Here is a 23,308-nt window from a genome sequence, read left to right as displayed (position 1 = left end):
AGTTAGTAGTCGTGTCCAAATTCATGGGCTGCATCCTCCTGAGGCTGCATTTGTAGACCGATTACGTCACAGCGACGCGCCAAAGGCTGTCCAAATTCGTAGACTCCTCCGAATGCAGCCGACAAATGCGTCCTTCTTTTCCCCGAATTTGAAGGATGGGTCGGGTGTGTCCTTCGTGGCCCACCATATCCCAGAATTCATAGCGCGGCCCAGCCAAACTCCAGTTTTCAACAATGGCGGCCGCTACTAAGTTTTAAAATTACTCTCACTAATCTTTCTGGGTCACAAAATAAACTTTTAACATATTTTCAGGCGAGAAAGTAGCTGTGTAAACATCAAATATCTGCTCCGTTTATCAAGATATCGCATATTTGCAAAAGTGCTTCGACGTTTTCGGAGACGTCTGCTACCCACCAGCTCGATAGCTAGCCGGGAGCTCGAGAGTCACTGAAGCCGCCGAGAACGGCACATCAGTTTCAGATCGGAGTTTCGCTACTCAGGTTAAACGTAATAGAGATTGACAGACCACGTGACTTTCGCGCATTGCATGCCGGGAACTCGTGGCAAAACAATCCAAGTACCGCATCAAATGCAAGCATTTGCAGCACCGCAAAACGTTCATTCTTCGGTTCCAATAAATTCTTGCTTTTTCTTTGCCCCCCAAAAAGGTATGTACAAAACGAAGGAGAACAATGCCGGTTCGTACAAAGACAGACTTGATGAAAAGTCAAAGAAAAGAGGAAAAAAAATCAAAGGAGTGAAAGGGTTAGACCCTTACAGAGGGACAAAATACGTTAGCGTGCTGCCCAACTTTCACCACGCTCATATTTATAATTACACGGTTCTTGGAGTGAGTGCATACACTCATGAAGTTTAGTAACTTCAGGTCACTGCAACAAGCCCAGGTACAGTTTACCGACGGATGGGTGCAGGACCTTGAAATGCACCGTGTAGAAAGTAAAGACCATCGTACATATCATAAGTTTACCAGTCTCACAAATCGTCTTCATAAATACACATTCGTTAACCGTTTATTAATAGGACCTTTGAGCTCAATGGTAATTAATTAGTAGTGGAAATAATTTCTGGTACCCATCACAGAAATGTAGCAGTGACAATAATATTGTATGCTGTAATCGTACTGGGCAATTAGTGATACAAAAAACCTGTTTTATCCTGTGAATAAAAGTATATGTTTTTGTCAATGTACCATAATAACAGAAGCGAAACGCAATATTGTGTCAGGACAATTCACTATTTATGCACAATAAATAAAGGAGCATAGCGCGACAATTTCTGTTCAGCGCCAGACTTGCTTGTAACCTGTATCACCAATTATGTTAAGAAAAATTACGTATTAACTACAACAGCAGACTGATCTTTGTGTAAATGCTTGGAGCAGACTAACCTGTGAGCTGGAGTGTTCTGGGACGTTATATTTGGTCTTTGAATGGCTGCAATCCAGGCCACCCGTCGCCTCTTTGTTACTTCGGAAACATGGCTCGAACAATTTCTCTTCAACGACATAATCCGATAACAACCGATCTCTTTACCCGTCGGCTTCCCGTGGCTGTCATGCGACCGGCTATTGCAGTTAATAATACAACAGCTTCTTGCCATTTTTGTGTTTCTTTTTATCGCTGTATAACTGATTTCAATTGAAAGCCTGCGTGCGCTAGTACCTCTTGCCACGAGTTCCCAGAATTCTTTGCGGTTTTACCCCTGAATGACGTCACATTTTCAATCTCTATATACAAGTCACTTAGACAAACTAAAAATGTTATTGTTGGGCTTTTTTCAGTGTTTTATTTGTTCGTGAGTCAATCGGTTTGGCTGAGATTAAAGTAAATTAAAGTAGATAAAATAAAACTTTATTAATCCCCCGGGTGGGTTCCTCCTTGGTTTTTACACAGCTGAATAAACGTCAAACAGAAAACTGATTAAACAGAAGTATAAGATGGTCGAGAATTTACGCCAGTGTCCGGTTATATTTTAGATAGCAAGGAGCAGACGGCTGAGTTTATTAAACTCCACCGAGATAGCGGTGACGCTAATCAGAAGGCTAGACCGTCCAATTTCCCCAGCCATTTACTTCCGGCCTACCCGACCTTCTGAGAATCCGGCCCACGTAGACAGCGAAGGCCGTGTCCTCAGGAGGATGCAGCCCATGAATTTGGACACGACCAGCGTGTAGTGTTGTGGATAGTTTTGTGTTGTGTGTCAGAACAATGCGGCGACTGCTGTCTCCAGGTGGAAAAAGGAGTGATACACCCGCTGCCGTCAGACCTGCAGGTATCAGGCTGTGATGTTCTCCTTTATGTGGACAGAAATTATATTTTGGAGTGGCACAAATAATTTGTGTGGCATCTTATTGAAGGCAGAACAGCTGATTGTTCTGTAAATAGTTTGAAATGGTTATTTAAAAAAAAGGGTAAAAGGTAAATGGATGCAAATAACTTTGTTTGCAAAACTTGTTCAAAGGATTTTAAACTTGACAATTAATATTTGCATTTAAAGTTATGAAATATGATTCATTAAAGATGTTTGTGGTTGTTACTGTAAAAAATATAACTTTTCTACTGTTTTTTGTCTGATTTTGGATCAATTGTGTTAATACAGTATGTCAAAATGAAAACATGACTGTAAATTCAGGCACGTGAGGTTGTGCTGAAAAGAATGATACCAAACAAGGCAAAGTAAATAGTTTTTAAACGGCCAATTATACCCTGGACCCCAGAGGGTTAAACTTTCTTTTTTTTTTTAAGTAACGCAATGGTTACTTTTCAAGTAATTAATTACTTTTAGAATATTGTAACTCAGTTACTAACTCAATTACTTTTTTGAAGAACTAGTAACTATAATTGAATTACTTTTTCAAAGTAACTTGCCCAACACTGCCTAATATTCACCCCATACCTACCATTTACTAAAAGTACAGAAAACAGAACAGATCAGAATCCTGATATCCTGTCAGCTCAGTCATTGATACTAGCTACTATTTACAATATCTGTGATATTGAACATTAACTGTTGTAAGGCTCTCCACCTTGGCTGATGTGTGAAGGAGAAAGCACACACCCACCTGTGATGAGAAACCAAACATGAGATTTCATTACACTTTTTAACACCAAATATGTTTGAGACTCAATAAAAATGACGCATGGAGAAAGTATTTCGTTTTAGCAAAGTCCTCATTTATTGGAAGAAAAATCATTACAGATTCATGTTGACTTTACAACAGTTACACCATATAAAAAGTGGACTTTATCAATCACTCACACAAGCCTTAATCTACCCCACCAACTATGACCAAGCTAATTTTTCCTTGTTTTGTAAAAGTGTAAATGACGAAGAAGTTCACTGAGTTTTATCAAACCTGCCTCTGTGTTAACTTTTAAATAACTTTACATTAAAATGAAAACATAAAAAAAATAACATTAGCGTCCAGTATATCAGAAATACCAATCTTAAGGCTTCAGAATGATAGTTGAGAAATGAAAGAGATGTAACAGTAGCTACAGCCATCTTTAGCTGTTAGCAAGGCTCTCCGCTTTCTCTGTAAAAACTGTGAAGTCCGGGGTTGTTCACATTCTATGCAGTGCTGAAGACACTGGTGTTGCAATCATAATGTCAGTTGCCTGGTGGGATTGACCAGCCAAACATCTGGGGTGAGGTGGGGAAGGTCCATTGACGTCCAGCTGCAAAATTGCCCACAGAATGATGATAGGGGGCGTGATAATTTGGACCATTTGTGATCATCTCTAGGTGCTGGGTATACGACTCCCTGCGTGGGGGCTGTCCCTCTCCCTGAAACTGAACCACAGATGAAAACAGCCTCAGAGGTAGTTTTGTTGCTCATCTCCATTTTTAGAGCAGTCTCTGCCCATGTAGCGAGTTCTTCCAAGGAAAGACTCCCTTCAGGGCTGCTGCCTGAACTCCACGAGTCTGTGAGGGTAAAGAGACAGAGGCAAAGTAAGAATCAGAATACTTTATTGATCCCTGGGGGTAATTATTTTAAGAACAAGAACAATTAAGAACAAGTCTATATGGTCCACATGAGTCAGTTGCTGATATGTTTTGGCACGACTGACTTTGTAACAGAAATAATAAACAAAGGTTAAATTATGAGTCTTAAATCCCAAAAGGTCTCAGACTGACGAAGTCACAAAACATTTCTCCCATTGAAAACATTACATCCAGGTGAACTGAATCAAGCTTCAGGGATTTACTTACCTGATGACTGAGCATCAACACAATGAATCTTAAACACAAAAGGTTCCCACAAAGTAGAGAAAAAAAAAAAAAAAAAGAAGTCGGATATTTGTAGATTCTTTAAAACCAAAAAGGATTTAAAGTGGACTCTGTTCAACTGTGGAGGGAGAAATGGTGACTTCTGCCATCTGGACTTACAACACAGAGTAAAAGAGTATTTTTGCACGTTGTCTTAGAAGTTAGCCAACTCTGTTCATATTAGCTCACCAGTCAACAATGCTGAGTACATACCTGGAGAAAAGTGCATCCCATAATCTTCCATCTTTGAAATCCCAGTGATTAAAACAGGAAAACTGGAGAAAGTATCTCTGATGAAAGAGCTCCAAACCAGGCAGGAAGGTGACTTAAGACTGACAGACTTAGGACTTAAGAGCAATACTCCTGGGCTTTTAAGGAGGTTTGTGGGTGTGGGCAGGAATGTGGGGGGGGGTTGAGCTTCTTCTTTTGTGAGTCTCTTTACAAGCAGTCAGGCTGTTTCTACCAACTGGCATCATTTACATTTCTTTAAAATGCTGTTTCTCAGGTCTGAAAAAAGAAAGTACAGTTAGAAAGCAGCCGTACAAATGAGCTTTACCAAATCCTTCCAGCTCACACTTTATAAAATATGAAACACTTAATGCCTGAAATTTTATATTTTAATCACTGATACTTCAAGAAATGACAGTGTGATCTCCAACCTGGGTACAGAATTTCTACTCAAGCGGGCTTGAAGTGTGGGGTGAGGGGCTGGTGACTCCTTGTAAATAAGTCTACAGTAAATTGGAACAAGATGGACTTGATGTATTTCTCAGAGTAACAAAGGTTTTCCTCAGCTGCAAAGTATCTTTTATTACTTTTATTAACATTTTAATATAGGAATTCTTTCCCTCACTGGTGTGCTCATGTTTGAGCAGCACTTAGCAGCTAATTACTGAATTGAACTGATTCCATGTTTGCATTAATTAACGCAGTATTAGATCACCCAAAGAACTTTCCACTCACAGAGCATTTTTGCAAATGCATCCTCACACTAATTTGACCTGCAGGTGTTCAGTTGCGCCTCTGTGTAAACCCCCACAGCAGCTTTTAGAGGCCAAACCAAGGTTTTCACACTCGGGTAAACTATTAAAAAATATGACACTGAATATCACAATGATATTAGTTTCACCTTCTTTGAAATGCACCTCTACATTGTAAAAGTCTCTGAAATTAAAACACCCACATAAATGGCCTGTATTTGTATAGCACTTTACTTAGTTCTTAAGGACCCCAAAGCGCTTTATACATCCAGTCATCCACACGTTCACACACTGGTGATGGCAAGCTACATTGTAGCCACAGCTGCCCTGGGGCGCACTGACAGAGGCGAGGCTGCCGGACACTGGCGCCACTGACCACCATCAGTAGGCAACGGGTGAAGTGTCTTGCCAAGGACACAACGACCAAGTCTTTCGGAGCCATAAGTCAACGTCAACAATAGCAAGGCTAACGATCTACACCAACGCCCATCATAAACCCACAGACACATGCATCTGGCCCCCTTTGGCTCATTCAGAGTTAGAGACGTACCCAGTTCAGCCAGTGACCACCAAACATACGCTAATGTGTCTTTTTAAAGTTCCTGTATCACACCCTGCTACCTCTGATTAATTATCAAGTCAATGCAGACAGATGGCACCAGGGCCATGAGAGATAAATGGGTAAGGTTTTTATTTTTTAAATGTGTTTGTGTTAACATGTCTTAATTTGAAGTAATTTCAAAGACACAGAAGTGATATTGTTTGCAGATGATACAAAGTTATTGTGGAAGTAACTTGGAACAACTTCTGAATGAACTGAAAAAAGGGTTTAAAAAAATTGAAGACTTGTTTTTTCTATAATCAATTAACACTCAATCTGAGCAAAACAAAACTCCTGATGACAAATAACAGAATTAAAATAAAATATCTGAAATAAAACTTAGTGGGGTGATAATACATCACAAACTATTGTGGATACTCCACATTATGGATATATCAGTCACCTATAATACACACACCCATGTTTTGAGCAAAAAAGAGTAATAAGGATCCTAAATAAAACCACTTCAAAGGAACCACAAAACCAAAGAATTTTAAATTGACACTTGAGTATTCAACACTGGAATAAGTGCAGGCTTAGAAATTCCCATGGAACATGCAGAGGTTGTTTAGATATCTCTGCTATCACTGATGCAACTTCTATTTAGGAAGAGACGTAGTAAAACCAAATGGCAGCAGGATATAACAATGTTGAAGGGAAAAGTTTCCAAACTGATGAAAAGAACAAACAAAACACAAATAAGACTTAAAACACGATGTCAGGACCAACCTAATAAACAACAGCAGGAGGAAGACAAAGGGTGCTGCTTTATTTGCACATTGTGATACATCTGGAGTTTGCTCTTCATCTTTTGGAACTAAAACCTCTCCTCTCAAAACAGGAGAGGTGTATCAACATGCCAGCATACTGTCAGGATCCAGCAAAATGGTTCCAAGAACCAGCAGCACAGAGAAGGTTAAGAAGTGATTATAGTGCGGAGAACAGCAGCAGGGTTAGAGTGGAGAAAAGCAGCAATTTTAAACAACAAACAAACTCTTGTTACTCCCTGACTGATGGGATTACGTATCAGACCTCTGTAACATTATGATTCTGGTGCATGTTTTGAAAATAAGCTTTCTTGAACGCCACTGAGATTTTTTTCAAATTTGGCAAAAACATGTGCAGGGCCTCAAAGAACAACTGACTAGATTTTGGAAGTTAGAGTCAGTGGTTAAGATCTCTGTGACCTCAGGTAGGTCACTCTCTTCAGAATTTAAATAAAAGTTTGATCAGTTTCTATTATAAAAGAAAAGGAAAAGACAAACAGAGCAAAAAGCAACAAAGAAAAAAAAAAAAACCCTTAACACACTGAGGTCAATTTCTTCCCAATTGACAATAAAAATACTTGTCATTGACCAATAATGTATGTCAATATGTTGCACACTGATCTCTTGCAAAAAAAAAAAAAAAAAAAAAAAAAAAAAATCACTAACACACACACACACACACACACACACACACACAAATTCCACCAGTGATTCACTTCCTTATAAACCACTGAGTCAAGGACTGAAGCAGTGACGTACTGAAAGAAACTTCAGACGTCTCTGGTCAGACGTACCAAGCCCCGACACAGTATTTCTGCAGCACCGTGATGCTATCCATGTGCTGGAGCTTCAGCTTCAAATGGACCATCATTAACTGCTGTTGCCTACAGCTCACACAATTCTAGTTTCTGAGACAATTACAGCAACGTCCAACCAAAATTACAGTTCTGTACTTTTAATACTGTCGTCTTTGAACTTATATTACAGGAAAACTGTTAGAAGTGATGCAAATATTAGTTGAACAGGAATCAAAATAATTGAATTTCATTCTGTTTTGTTTGGTGAAAAATATACATTTTTAGAAATTGCATCTTTAAGGTCCTGTACACCTTCCAGCAGGTAATGGTTTGAGATGAGACTCGCTTTTATTAGCTGAATCAATTGAGGTTCCTATATCATCATCATTATTTAATAAATAAAAACAGTTCAAGGGATTAAAGAAAAATATTTTTCCATGTTATTTATCATCAGTTTACTACTGATGGAATTTTTACAAAGGCCCAAATATTGTGCGTTTATTATATTTAATTGTAGTTGAACCAAGTCTTCAGAGATTATTCTCACAGCAGAGCACTTTATGGTTTGATGATGAATCCAAAGAACAGAAGAAGTCTAAGTGGAGGCAAATTCTTGTATGTTTTTGGTCTGTTATGTTTACAAATGTTAAATCACTAGTAAAGGGAGACCACACCATTGTTCATGTTTAAACAAATTTATTCATCACATTTATTCATGAAACAGACAAAATTGTGTCACACAGAGAAAAATACAGGTTCAAAGCACCACAACGTTAGCCTGATATCAGACAGAATTATCACATGATGTTAAACAGAAGCTGTGACTGGGCAATGATAATGAAGCAGTTCATTTCAAAGTTGTAGATTCGAGCTGCTCTTCATACTTTTGGCCAATACAAGCTTCAACACTTCAGAAAGCTTCATTTGGCCATCACTAACAGCAGTACTTGTAGTCTGGAGTATAAGTAGACTAGACTAGAGTGCAATCAAATACACCTGCCTTCAGTGAACCCAGCCCAATCACAGCCACTGGCTCACAGCAGTTGTGAAACAAACCCACTCACACATCAGTGGCCATTTCCCACAGTAAATGTGGAGGTGAGTTAATATGCAGATGATACCAGGCTACCATCTTACACAGCTGATTACAAATTTATAAACGACCTCTTGCAGCCTCACTTTGACATCACTGGTATAAAGAAATGGAGAACCTGCCACCCAATCCTACAAACAGGTCTGTGAGATTACACTCTTTTTTTTCCAGACATTAGTGGTTAAAATGATAAATTGCAGACAAAGATGAATATTCAGTAAAATAAGGTGAAAAGTTTTAGGAACACTAAGTGTTATTTTTCCCCCCAGTTTTCTAAATGATGAATCAATGAATGCGGATCAATGAGGGAAAAATGATTTTTTCAGTCCTGTGCATTCTTGCCTACACCAACTCTAGGCCTTAAAATCCACTCAGCAGTTTACCCTGGTATAATTGGCTTTTCTAAAGTCACTCATGGCACCACAGATGAGCTGAGCCATGTGGACCATATAGACTTGTGGAGTTCTGGCAGCAGCCTTGAAGGAAGTCTCCCCATGGCAGAGCTCACTGCATGGGTGGGGAGTGCTCTCAATAAGGAGACGAGGAACAACATCTTTGAGGCTGCTGAAGCTGTTTCCAGCTCTGTCACAGAGGAACAGTTTTGCTGTCCCACAGAACCAGAATGTATAAAGCACTGTGTGAGAATGAAGAAAAGACCCAGGTGGTCAAAGGAAGGACCCGGGGGCTGTTCTCAGACAGCCAGATAAAAACCTCTTGTCCATCACTTTAACCAAAAACGTTACCATGACCCATGGGAGATGACAGAGGTGACAGGACTGACCTACAAACAGGTGAGTGTTTTTCAAGGTTACTAGAACATGAGAAACTGAATTCATTTTGAATTTTGGGTCTATTGTACTCATTAAATATTTTCTGTTTTCTTCCATCTTTAGGTGAAGACTTGGTTCAAAACAGAAGGAGCAAGTTTAGGAGGAGTCCAGATTCTCAGCATCTCAATCAGGGCGTCCCACTTCATGCCAGTATCTCCAATTATTAAACAGAACTGTTTTTAATTCAGTCATTATCTTGGGAATTAATTGCATTTGGTGAAATGTATTGACTATAATTACACAAGAACTGACTCTGCATCTTTCAGTGATTCAGTTTCAGGGAGTACACCCAACACCTGGAGGTAAACTCAATCACAAATGGTGCAAATTATCAGGGCCCCTATCATCATCCTGTGGGCAAGGTTGTGCCTGGACCTCAATGGACCCTCCACAAAAAAAAACAACAACAAACAAACAAAAAAACAACAACAACATACCAGATGTTTGGCTGGTCGATGCCACTGGACAACTGATATGAATTCAACCCTGTTGTTTTAAACACTGGTATGAATGTAAACAAATTCGGGCTTCACAATACAAGTTTTGAAGGAGCAAGTGGAGAGCCTTGCCAGCTGCTAATGCTCCTTTAATTACAGACACTAATGTATATCAGCTTTTTTGTATTAAATTTTTTACCATTCTTGCTTTTATAGCTCAACATAACAGTCTCAGATTTGATCTCTTTCAGTAAATAAAAGGAACGGGGTGAATTTTCGGACCTTTATTTTTAAACCATTGGATTTTAGAAATATTTGAAATCAGTCAACTCTGGCTATTGTAAATACATTTTAGTCTATCCAAAACACAAACTGGAAAATAAGAGAGCAGCATGAGAAGTTGTGTAGAACATTAAGAGATGAATTCATGAAAATGTTTTGTTTAATTTCGTTGTTCCAATATTTGTAAAAAAAATAATGTACATGAAGAATATTATCTGCCTTGTGTTTGAGAAACTGAATAAAATATTAGTTTCACCCATTCAAAACTGAACTTTCTACATGTCTCCAAACCTTCTGTCAGAGACTGAACATCCAAATGTTTTAGAGACTTTAGACCTCTATCTTTCCATGTTAACTTGAGCTACAATCCTCTATTCGCAATCAAAGTATGAGACAGTCAATCTAAAGAATCTGGAGCTTTCAAATGGACCTCAAAGATTTTCCAGGAATACCTCAAATAACAACCCTACCTCAGACTTTGAATACTTCATTTTAAGAAACCTGAGATGATACAGTTTTAAAGTTTCTGCCTCTGTGATTATCTTCCTAAGACTCTCAATGTTGGGTTTCCTTCTAATTGTTAACAAGTCTAATGAAAATCAGAGATTTGTATATAACATTAAGAGATGAAAATGTGTTTCGTTTCATTTTGTTACATCTTCCAATGATTGCAACACCAGTGTCTTCAGCATTGCATTGAATGTAAACAACCCCGGACTTCACAGTGCAAGTTTCTACACAAAGTGGAGAGCCTTGCTAACAGCATAGAGATGGCTGTAGCTGCTGTTACTGCCCCTTTTGTTTGTGAATTCTCATTCTGGAGCCTCAAGATGAGGATTTTTGCTATACTGGTCTCAAAAACAACATGGCAGAAATATGATGCGTGGAGGTCTGATTGTGAACCCACATGCTGGTGGTTTTCAGAGAAATTTAAAGCACTTCCACATCTGTGTTTTTCCAACATGGAAACTAGCTGGCACTGGCAGCATATCAGGTTTGCTGTGGATTTTATCTGACAGCCATTTTAAATGTTCTGTTCATGTTTCTTGACATGACAGACTTTAAGGCTGGAGGTTAGTCCAGGGTTTTTAATAAATATTTAAAGCCAATGATCTAGACCTGCATCTTTTCTGCTGTAAATATTGACTTTGTTAAATGAAGCACTGCCCGTTTCTTGACTGCCACCTTTTCTAGTCCCAAATATTATTGAAATGCATGAATTTGTTGAAACTCAGAAATCTGGTGCAGTGTCTACACCTGCCAACTACAAAGAAGCATGAAGCCTGTCATGAAGTCAAGCTTCTTGTTCAAAGCCTTTACGTGCTTCCTCCAGGACACTGATATGGTTAGCAGATGTAGTTCAGAGGAAAGAAAAGAATTCCTACAAGGTCAGTAGATCTGTAACACAGTCTGGATTTCTTTAGGATGGAAACATTACTTTTCAGAGACACGGAGCTCAGAGAAAACTACAAAAGTGGGTTGTCCATACCAAAATAATCTAGATGGATAAACTGCACCAAAGGCAAGAGGAGAAAATATTGGCACAGCACTGTGCAATATTTAACTTCTACAACTTCAGCTACACCAACACAAGGGAGGAAGTGGCCTTTCTTTACCCCCCCACCCTCTTTAACTGACCCAGTGTTTGGATACAAACAGGAAGCTCCATCACTGACAAAGGTGTTCAGGTAAGGCAGGACCTGCTCCTGTCGAGCCACAGTGCTCAAATTTATCTGCATCATGTGCTGGTTTTCCTAAACTTCCTCCTTCAGTTCTGACAACAAGTCTTCGCCTGAAAGAAGGAATGATTATAACTATATGGTCCACATGGGCCAGCATATTTACTGTTATGCTTTGGCACAAGTCACTTTAGAACATTGAATGATACCAAAAAAGTAATTAAATAATGGCTAAATTGCTCACTCTTATACAGAATAGCATCACACAAACACTCTGCATTTTGGCTGCATTCATACAATTTGCCACCAGATTTCACTTGAACATTGCTCATTGGGCAACAATGCTGAGTACATACCTGTTGAGATTCAGATTCAGATTGATGAAATCCATCCGAGTCTTCCAGTCTGCCATTTTTGCAGCTTCACAGACTAAAAAAGACAAAACTGGTTTAAGCATCTCTGCTGGAGCAGGTGGTTTGTTGCTGAGGCTTCAAAGCATCTGTTTAAACCATCCTGTTTTGCAGTATCAACAACCACACTGATGTCAGCTCAGTGAGAGTTGAAGACATGATAACTAGTCTCGTGTTCATAAACTGCATTAGGATGTACCTGTTCCACTTCACCCACTGAACCCAGGAGAGTAGGCACTGGAAAATCTCTTCTCCTGACCAGAGTCTTTGGCTGTAGAGCAGCTCTTCTTTGTATCAAAATATCACAACTCCAGCTTTGTGCCTTTTTCATTGTAGCTGAATTACGGGACAAACTGTTCCTTTTCACCTCAATAAGAAACGCGTAATATTTTCTCTGAATACCAGACGGGACGGTTGGCAACTCTAATAACTTATGAACAAAATAAAGTTCAACATCATTAACTTCATAGCACCCACCCAGCTGTATAGAAACTCTGTCATGCTAGCTAGCACGCAGTACGGAAAAAGTCAGAATAACGAAAATAAACTTGGTTCATATCTGACCCAGAGAGACTGCAGGTCATAACTTCTTACCTGAAGTTCAGTTCACACTTGGACCGGCGGCCGCCTCGGGTCTCTTTTCCCTCATCCACCTGCTGGCCTCCACCACTTGCTAATGTTACTGAATCTGTGGAAGCTCCGCGATAGCCACCACACGAAGTAACGAGCCTATCTAAATCCCAGTAACGACTAACGCGTTCCTGATTTTGGCATAATAACTAGTTACCGTGCTCGTTACCACAATAATAACGTAGTTACTGTAACGCGTTACTTAATAACGCGTTAGTCCCAACACTGCACAGCATACATAAACTGGACTCCCTGTTCAACTGTGGAGGAAGAAAGCAGTGTCACGATTTCATTACAAACACAATCACCTGTGCCCACGCTTATTCAATCCTACTGCAGACAAACAGCCCCAAACAGGCTATGCATGCCAAATCTTTTCAATTAACAACAGCAGCTTATTGTGCACACCCACCAGTAAATGAAGCTTCTAACTCCACTTCAGCAATTATTTAACAGCCAGGGCCTACCTCCGTGTCTGGATCCATATCTGCTGACTTTAATCCTCTCCATCCTTGATGCCATGCTCCATGTTGAGGTTCTTCCATAGATGGATTTTTGTTGGCAAATGTCAGCAACTTCAGGATCAAATGAAAAGTTGCTGAGAAGGTGAGACTGGACCTGAATACTTTTTTTTGACACCTTCCCCCCAAAACAGTGATTAACTGAGACAGAAAAGAAACTTAAATCTTTATCAATAAAAGAAAACTAAGAGAACCAAACTAAAGCGAAGCACGCAAGAGAACCAAAAACTCAGCAATCCTCTCTGCTCCAACTGACACTGCATGAACAGGTGCCTAAAATAAGCAATCAATACCGCCCAAATCACATGACCCACCATAAACTATCACAAAATACTTTCAATACAAACCTCTTAAACATAACCATCAGAAATCACACAGTTAACTACAGCATGAAATCTGTATATTAAGTTCAGACAGGCCTCTTACAATCATAATCTACAAGATTTGATGGGATTGTTAAAAAGTGAGTGAATCTTTCCGAAATCTTGCTGCCATGTTCTTCTTCTTTGGGTTTGGCAGGCTAGATGCATCAGTGGTGTGTTACTGCCATCTACTGTTCATTATTTCCCAAGTCAGTCTTCTTCTGATTAAACAGGCTGGACTCCAGCTAGAAGCACAAAGTCAGCCTCAGATCCCTAAACTGTCTTATATAGACTAGCACTGTGTAGATATTGTAACTGTGTATTTGTTTTAGTGCAGCAGTGCAGGTTCAGAAGTGTGTGCATGTTGAACACAGTTTCTGTGTACCATTTTCTGATGAATTTGCTTCAAGATGGATAAGTCATGTCACAAAGCTTTGACCATCTGGAGCTGGTTTCTTCAACATCACAATGACTTCACTGCACTCAAATACAACGGTGCAGCTTTAGGATGTGGTGTAACAGAAGTTTCACATGATTGATGTGCAGCCAAATAATTTGCCGCAACTGTGTCATGTTGTCATGTCAACAAGGACCAAAATGTCTGAGGAGTGTTTTCAGCTTGTTGTTGAATGTAAATCATGACTCAAAGAAGATCTGAAGGCAAAAGAAGATCCAACCTGGTGCTACCAAAGTGTGACTAATAAAGTTACCAGACCACACTGTAACAAAAGTCAGTAAAATATACAGTAAAACACCGTCAAATTCCAACGGTAATGGAGCTTAAAACCAAAAACTTCCTTTTACTGTATTAAATAGATTGAATAACCGTTAATTGTGAGACTGGATAAAACTTTGTTTTTTACTGTAATAAAATGTTGAAATTATAAATATTTTCTGTGAAAACAAATAAATAGTTAAATCATCTTTTACTGCTCACGTCACGTAAACACAGAGTTTTCAGACAGCAGCATTGGTGATTTATATAGAGAGTCTGCATGTCAATCATCATCTGTTTCAACCACATCAGATGACTTTGTACCCTTGATTTCCGAGCCTGCTGCACAGTCTATTACAGATGAAGATAACATGGAAATGCCCCCTGAATTCTGTGATCTTTTTCTGAGAAACGTTTCACTATTCTACTTAAAATTGCAGGGTCAGTTTCTACTGCCTGCTTCAACCAAACAGAACATTGTGGAGGAAATGCAGAACATACATGAGTTGGGACAGACATACAGTTTGGGTAAACTTGCATCACTGTTAAAAGATGACACATCATTATCAGAGGAGGACATCAACAAAGTCTGCGAGTCTGTCAAAAGCTATGATCTTTTTTCTGCATGTTATACCGGGCCATTGAGGACAGTGCACTCCAGAGCTCAGACCTTTAAAAAAGCCTTCAACTATGTGGAACCAAAGAAAATATTTTTAGGGAGAGATGAAAACAGAAAAGATAGGTTTGCCTATTATGTGCCTTTAAGAGAGACTTTGAGATGTCTGCTAGAGTCTGATCTGTGGCAGAAATCAGAAGAGCCCTCTACTGAGCCTCCTGCTGATTTTCTGTGTGACATAAGTGATAGTAAGCTGTTTAAATCAAATGATTTTTTTGGTCAAAACCCATCATGTCTCAAGCTAGTACTCTACCAGGATGCCTTTGAAGTCGCTAACCCTTTAGGCTCTGCAAGGACAAAACACAAGGTATTAGCTGTATGCATCAGTGGCAAACTTGCCACTTCATGTACGCTCAGACACAGATCACATGTCTCTTGTCTTACTGTGCAGGGAGAAAGATTTTAAAGAGTTTGGTCATGCTAATGTGTTCTCTGAATTACTGGCAGACTTGAAAGAATTGGAGAACAGTGGGATTGTTGCATCAGATGAAACTAGAGTCAAAGGAACTTTGTTTTGCATTGCTGGTGATAATCTGGGTTCTCACTGTATTGGTGGCTTCACTGAAAACTTTAGTTCTTCAAAGTTCTGCAGGTACTGCCTGATAATGAAATCTGAATTTCAGGGTGCTGACCCAAATCTGTGTGGACCAGAACGTACCAAAGAGAACTACAACTCTGCTGTTGATCGCCTCCAGATTGACAATACACCAGACGTCGAAGGAGTGAAGTTCAGGTCAGAGTTCAATTCACTGAAATACTTCAACGTTTGTATGCCAGGCTTGCCACCATGTCTAGGTCATGATATCTTTGAGGGAGTTTTGGCTTATGATGTGGCACTGTATCTGAAATACTTCATAAAGAAAAAAGCATGGTTCACTTACTCCACTCTGAACCGACGCATCAAACAGTTTAGTTACCATGCCTCTGATGCTTCTACAAAGCCATCTGAGGTCAGTCCTCAAGCAGCTAAACTCTCAGGACAGGCTATACAGAACTGGAACTTCCTCCAATTGCTGCCTCTCATAGTTGGTGACATAGTGACAGACCCCACAGATGATGTGTGGAACTTAACTCTGCAGCTGAAAGATATTGTAGACATGGTGTGTGCTCAGAAAATTTCAGTGGCTCAGGTAGCATATCTTGATATTCTTATTCAAGAATATTTAGAGTCAAGAAAAGCTCTGTTCCCAGAATGCAACCTGAGACCAAAACACCATTTTCTACGCCATTACCCAGCACTGATTCTGAAATTTGGCCCACTGATAAGATTATGGACAATGCGCTTTGAAAGTAAGCACAGTTATTTCAAGAGGTGTGCCAGAAATCTGAAAAATTTCAAAAACCTCTGCCATACACTCTCTGAAAGACATCAGATGTTTCAAGCCTATCTTGCAGCAGGGTCATTGTGTCAATCTGTCTTGAAAGTCAAAGATGGTTCTCCATTTTACTCAGTGCTGTACAGTAAAGCCATTCAAGAAGCAGTTCAAATGTTTGACTTTACTGAAACCAATACAAAGGTCACAGTAGAAATGATGTACAAGGGAACACAGTACAAGAAAGGACACTTCCTTGTCACAGGGGGCTCTGACTCTGTTGAGTTTGGAGAAGTAGTTCTCATTTTGATTAAGAATGACAGTGTTTATTTTCTGGTGTCGGTGCACGTTACAGAATACCATTCTCAGTATCATCTGCACTCAGTAAGAAAGGAAAAAGAAAAGATGCAGTGTGTGAACATCATTGACTTAATTGATTTCTATCCATTAACATCTTACATGAAGTATGGGTACCAAATGGTTCCATTGAAACACAGTGTGCTGTCACAATAATGGTGCTGTTAGTTTGGTACTTACGAAACACTGTATAAAAGTGTAGTATCAAGCAAGATCAGCTTCATGTTTTAAGACCAAAGGTACCACTTGGTGTAAATTGACCTTTATTCACATTCTTTTATCAGACATCTCGGAAATGGGGGACAGCATAAGGAGTTCCATTACTAAGGTGCTGCCGGACCTGTCGGCCTTAATCCTTGAAATTGTACTGGAGGCACTACAATCATTAGGAGTGGAGACATCTGAGGACTTGCAGTTCATCAGTGAGACTGATCTGAACTCTGTCCTGAGACCAGTTCAGGCAAGAAAACTGCTGGCTGCCTGGAAACAAACCAGTAAGTATTATGATTTCATTGCACAATAGCCACGAAGGGCTTTCTGTTTTTTCTATTATGCTTTGGCCAAGGTCCAAAAAGTACAATTAATCTATTGTTTGTGATATTGTTTTACAGCACCAAATATGGAAATTTCAAGCCAGGCCAGCATATCGTCTCTATCTTCTTGCTCCTCATTTTCTGCCTCCCCCTCACCCAGTCCAATATATTCTCTAGACTGGGTAGATAACTTTAGAATTCCAAGTGAAGATTTTCCAGAAGACTTGATCCAGTGTCTTCAGAGAGAGAAAAAACCAACGCCTCGATTGCGGAGGGAGATGATCCGCATCATTGTGAAGGAGATGATGAAAGCCTGTGCCTCTCCAAGTAGAAGAGCCTCGACTGAAATTGCAAAAAAACTGGTTGCGATGTATCCCAAGTCACTGCAGGATGTCATAGAGGGGGATGTGGTAGGACAGGGGTACCACTCTTTGGTAAAACAGATTCAGGCACGAATTGAAAATGTGAAGAGGTCTACTTCACCAGTGTTACAGAAGCGCAAACAGGGAGGATCAGATGACACTGATGAAGTGACACCTGAAAAGCGAGCATCTGTTCAAGACACATATGGCTGCATAAAGTGGGACATGAAGTTTTTGCCAGTCAGTGAGACACTGGAAACCCAGCAGAAGAAAGAACGTATGAAGATTCTCAGTGAACAGACAAGCTTCAGTCATGAAGAAGTAAAAACTCTAATGAAATGCACCTACTACTCTCAGCGCAAAGCAATAAACAGCAAACCCTCAAAGAAGAGTAGCCTTTTTTGTTTCAGGCGATTGGAATGACAGTCCATTTTGAAGAACTTACTGGGGTACCGCTGAAAGAAACTTTCCTCACCAGTCTGGAAAAGAAGGGAAAATGGCTTCTGGACTTTCTGAAAGCCACTTGTGCAGACAAGAGCAAGCGTGTCTTGGAGGCTGTCATAAAGCTTCGAATGCAGAGGGGACAGCTGAAGGGCTGCTCAGAAGACCTGAAAGATATAATGCTCCTATTTCGATGAAAAAGAGGAGACCCTCTTCCACTATGTTGATGAAACATGTCTGGCAAAAGAAGTCCAAGTGGAAAGCCTGCCTGTGACACCATGTATCATTGTTTGTGGTGAATTGAAAATCAGTACAGTGTGCACAGAAGTGCACAGAACCTAAGCTAATGTAAGGATACGCTATATTAAATGTCTGCACTTTCACTATTTTAAGACACATTTGAATAGTAAAGGGGGTTTTACAGTTAAATTTTTTTACACTTGTATTTCATTCCAAGGATCCTCCTTCTTTGCATCGAGACTGTTCATGCTCAGCATTGACCACAAAGTTGTAAATGACCAAATACTGACTTCATCTCTGCAATCTGTCTTATGCTTGGTAGCTACTACTGCCTGAACATCCACTATCCCCTGGAACTTGGCTCCACACTTGAATTTCTTCAGAGGTAATTCTTTTACTTTTCCCTTTTTTTTTTTCATTGTATAGTGTTTTATTATGGATTATTGTGTTTATCAAGGTGTTTCTTCAACATTAACCCAGAGAAGGGAACAAAAGTTGAAAAAACTAAGAAAAAGACACTGCATGTGAACCCAAGAGTACTCACCCTCATCGCCGATCTCTCTGATCACGAGTGGCGAGAGACCGTTTAAAGACATTTTGAACAGATCGGTACAGTCAGCTTAACTGTACCTTGACTGGGAACTACTGTGTTGTTTATGTTTTCAGTTATCCCAGCTGATATTGAGTACTGTGCTCTTACCTGATTTCTGTTATCACAGGCATGCTTTTCAGAGGTTTTGACCATACATCTTTAAACAATCCCTCTAACTAGGGATTGTTACTGAGAACTGTACTTTTGATGTTTCAGAGATGTTCTATATTCTATACAACAGAGTTTAAACTATTTGAATTTTGTATTGCCCTAATTAGCAAACAAGTTAAGTGTTGCACTGAACTGTTAACATTGAAATTTAAACAGCACTGTCTGTTACAAACATTACTTGACTTTAACTGTTATTATAGCATTTTGTAGCTGTACGTTTCTGCAAAAGTGATGTCACAAGCTTATGTGCTTGGTCAAATTCATGTTTTCCTGACAATGGTTAATATACATTTGTTAGTTGACTTTAAGTGTAGAGCTTAAGCAGTTTTGGCTTTCTTCTTTTCATAATGCCAGGAGAAGCTTTAGATGCTTGTTTTGCCTTTATTTGATTAAAGCAATATATTTGACTAGCAGCAAGTGTGTGGAGGTCAAAATATGTTCAAGACAATAAAAATGTCAGTGAAGGACATCTGAAATTTTGTTGCATTGGTTTTCTGATGCATGTGTTTTAAGGCTTAAGGGTGGTGGCACAGCTAAGACCCAAGAGTCTCTTTCAAGGTTAGTAAAGTAAACAGATTCAAGAAGATATTTTACACATTTCTTTGTTGTCTGTCTCTAAATCTTATTTTGTCTTTATTATGATTAAAAAGGTTTGTTTTGTTCCTGCCCTTTTCAGACACTGAATTTGAGCAGAAACCATAAGGATACTCAAAGGACCTGTGTGTCACGGTATGGCATGGCACACCGTGGAAGGAGTGGGGAAGGAGGACCCAGGCGTGGTACTCTGTGTATAAACAGTGCGTTTATTTACAGTGATGGTAGAAAGTAACAATAAATCCCCGTGTTCTCCCAGACTCCCGTGTCGTGTCTCCCCGTGAATAGTCCGTGTTTCTGTGCTCTCCGCTCCCGTGTCAGCACCCCCCGGTGCTCGCTGCTCCCGTGTCTTCCACGCTCCTCCTGCGGGAAACAAAAGACGCAGCCGTCAGGACACTTACAACTGCGGGCACGCGCGCGCACGCACGCACGCACGCACACGCACACGCACACGCACACGCGCGCGCACGCACACACACACACACACACACACACACACACAGCTCCAAGACTCTCCTAAGTAGCTCCCCCGACGAGCCCTGATCAGCGGCAGGTGTGTGGCTTCGGGTGTGGCCAGTCCTTCCGCAGGGCCACACCCCTCAGGCCTGCAGGTGGCTGAGCTCCATCCTCCAAGCATCCCCGCAGACATAACACACACACTCACATCTACAATCATGGAGGAGAGCAGCAGCAATACCAAAATACATATAATAATAATAATAATAATAATATAATACATGACTGCTCAGGGATCCTGGGTCGCCCAGTCCCAGGACCCTGACACTGTGACTCTCAGGAAATGGTGAGATTTCAGGTCATAATCTTTTTTCTCCATTAAATTCATTTTCCTTTTTCCCTTTACAATATTGCTGTTTTGTTTTTGTAAACAGCATCAAATGAGAGGGACAGATGAAACAGTTTCAAGACAATGGCAGGAAAAACATGCTAAAGATTGAAACAAACCTTGGCTGAAAATATTTGGTATGTGTTTTACCGTAAATCAAATTGTTGAAAAACATTCAGCTACACTGCAACACAGGGAAACTTGATTTGCACTTATTTTGTTACTTTAATTTCTTGTCTCATTATTTTTGTCAGTTATTATTGTTTATGGTGTATGCCCTTCTTGTTTTCTTTCTGAATGCAGAAGGTATCTAGCCAGTCTACAATGAAAGCTTCGTTGCACCCCATGAGTCTTCTGGCAGAAATGATGGCGGCTGTATTCTTTGGTTTCCCTAAACATCACACCCTGCCTGTTTATACGAGGCTCTTCAATTAAGTCTGCACCCAAAGTTTCAATAAGAGGTAAGCAGTGGTATTATTCAAGTTTTGCTAAAGAAAGATGGACAGGAGACACTAATCTTAATCAGCCAAGCTCAGGTTCATGTCCAGGTGAGCAGTTTCATACACTATAAAATGTAGATTGAATGATAGGTCTCATCACCATGCATTCTGCCATTAAGTTCAAGTTCTATGATAAATCAATAGGAAACTTAAATACGTTTTCCAACAAATTATGATTGTGATTAGGGCTGCGTTGTCCATGTATCACTTTTACATAAGTAGATTTAAAGGATAACTATTGCCAAAATGGAACCTGGGCTGTTTTTTTTACTGTATCGATTTTGATGCGCTCAAATTTATGCCCCGGCCCCCTAGTATTCCCATCCACTGGCTATTGACCACAAAACAAAATCACGGTCAATCTCAAAAACGGCTCGTTTGTCGTAATTATGCTTTTAGATATATGTTTGTCTCGTTTACAGTAGAAAAAACCAAAAAAACAGCCCAAGTTGCATTTTGACAATAACTATCCTTTAAGAACTGTATATTTTACACTTAAGAAATCATTTATCATTAGATCTGTTTTTGGCAGCACGTTTTGTTCATTTCTGTGCATTGTGCTCAAGCACTGATCAAACTTTGTCAATTTTTTGCTGCAGAGGGGATCCTGCCAGTCCAAAGTGAACTCCTGATGGACATTGAAGTACTCCTGCAGAGCTTGTATCTTCGACACCATGCGCATTAGAAACTCCACTGAGTCCTTTCCTTCACCAAGGCAGGACCCAGTGACTCATTACTGTTGATAGGTCAGGGGCAGGTAATATTTTGTTTCATGTTTATTCATTCCTCCATGGATTACCAGCCATATATATGGACACATGCTGTATTCTCAGGATCTATGCTGTTTTGTAGGAATAGAGAAAATAATATGTTTAGTCTGTTTTCAAATGGTATGTCAAATTTTCTCATTGTTTATCAGTAATATTCACTACCTTGGTTGTATATGAGCATCTTTAGATTTTTCTATATTTAGCGGTTGCAAATGTAAAATGTACGGTAAACCATTTATGTTCCTCATATTGTACTGTATTTTTAGCGGTAAAATACCGGCAGCTGTGATTGCCAGGAATTTACCGTAAAATGTATCTGGTCAAAATAAAATGCTGTAATTTGTTATACAATTTCACTGTGTCTTTTACTGTCAAAGGTTTTAATAAGGTTTAACATATTTCTGTTATTTGTACAGTTATTTACAATAATAGGGTCTATCCTATTACTGTTAAATTAACAACAAATTACTGTAAATAATATTACATTATAACTTTTTTTTTTTACTGCAAATATCCGTAAAAAGCTATGGAAAGTTGCATTTTTTTTTTACATTAAATTGCTGTATAATTGACAAATATATTTGTTTTTTTCTATCATGATTTTTGGTAAAATAATACGTTGTCTACCTTAAAATTTAGGGTTACAAAACCAGTATACCGTATTGTCTTTTACAGATTCCACATTTTTTTCACCGTATATTCCTGGCAACCACAGCTGCCGGTATTTTACCGTAAATTTGACAGTTTTTTTTTTTTTTTTTTTTTACAGTGCATGTTCTGTTTAACATTTCTTGAAAATGTGACATCATCAGGAGGAATTCTGGCTGTAATTTCTTGAGAGAATGACGGTACTGTAATCGAACACACCAAGTTTGTTTGTAACATTTAGATGATAAACTCAAAGTATTTGAGCAATTCAATTCAGTTCAATTCAATTTTATTTATATAGCGCCAAATCACAACAAAAGTCGCCTCAAGGCGCTTCATAGGTACAGAGAAAAACCCAACAATCATATGACCCCCTATGAGCAAGCACTTTGGCGACAGTGGGAAGGAAAAACTCCCTTTTAACAGGAAGAAACCTCCGGCAGAACCAGGCTCAGGGAGGGGTGGGGCCATCTGCTGCGACCGGTTGGGGTGAGAGAAGGAAGACAGGATAAAAGACATGCTGTGGAGGAGAGACAGAGGTTAATAACAGATATGATTCAATGCAGAGACGTCTATTAACACATACTGAGTGAGAAAGGTGACTGGAAAGGAAAAACTGAATGCATCATGGGAATCCCCGGCAGCCTACGTCTATTGCAGCATAACTAAGGGAGGATTCAGGGTCACCTGGTCCAGCCCTAACTATATGCTTTAGCAAAAAGGAAAGTTTTAAGCCTAATCTTGAAAGTAGTGTCTTTCTCCCGAATCCAAACTGGAAGCTGGTTCCACAGAAGAGGGGCCTGAAAACTGAAGGCTCTCCCTCCCAGTCTACTTTTAAATACTCTAGGAACAACAAGTAGGCCTGCAGAGCGA

General features: G+C 39.6%; 3 long non-coding RNA genes across 3 annotated transcripts; 1 reads left to right on the top strand and 2 right to left on the bottom strand.

The window, feature by feature from the left end:
• Positions 1-3,338: 3,338 nt before the first annotated feature.
• LOC113028885 (uncharacterized) lies at positions 3,339-5,279 on the bottom strand. Its single transcript, XR_003273292.2, has 2 exons — positions 4,504-5,279; positions 3,339-3,945 (listed from the first exon to the last, which is right to left on the bottom strand). It is a non-coding gene; the product is annotated as an uncharacterized LOC113028885 (long non-coding RNA).
• Positions 5,280-10,681: 5,402 nt separating this feature from the next.
• On the bottom strand, positions 10,682-13,801 carry LOC113028883 (uncharacterized). Its single transcript, XR_003273290.2, has 3 exons — positions 13,264-13,801; positions 12,113-12,185; positions 10,682-11,869 (listed from the first exon to the last, which is right to left on the bottom strand). It is a non-coding gene; the product is annotated as an uncharacterized LOC113028883 (long non-coding RNA).
• Positions 13,802-15,393: 1,592 nt separating this feature from the next.
• Positions 15,394-22,138, top strand: LOC145430923 (uncharacterized). The gene is made up of 6 exons (XR_013911262.1): positions 15,394-15,803; positions 17,025-18,701; positions 19,593-19,637; positions 19,756-19,876; positions 20,821-20,978; positions 21,617-22,138. It is a non-coding gene; the product is annotated as an uncharacterized LOC145430923 (long non-coding RNA).
• The last annotated feature ends 1,170 nt before the right edge of the window (positions 22,139-23,308 follow it).

Source organism: Astatotilapia calliptera, chromosome 9 (assembly GCF_964374335.1).
Source record: "Astatotilapia calliptera chromosome 9, fAstCal68.1, whole genome shotgun sequence".
Classification (NCBI taxonomy): Eukaryota; Metazoa; Chordata; class Actinopteri; order Cichliformes; family Cichlidae; genus Astatotilapia; species Astatotilapia calliptera.
This window is presented reverse-complemented; position numbering and strand designations above follow the sequence as displayed.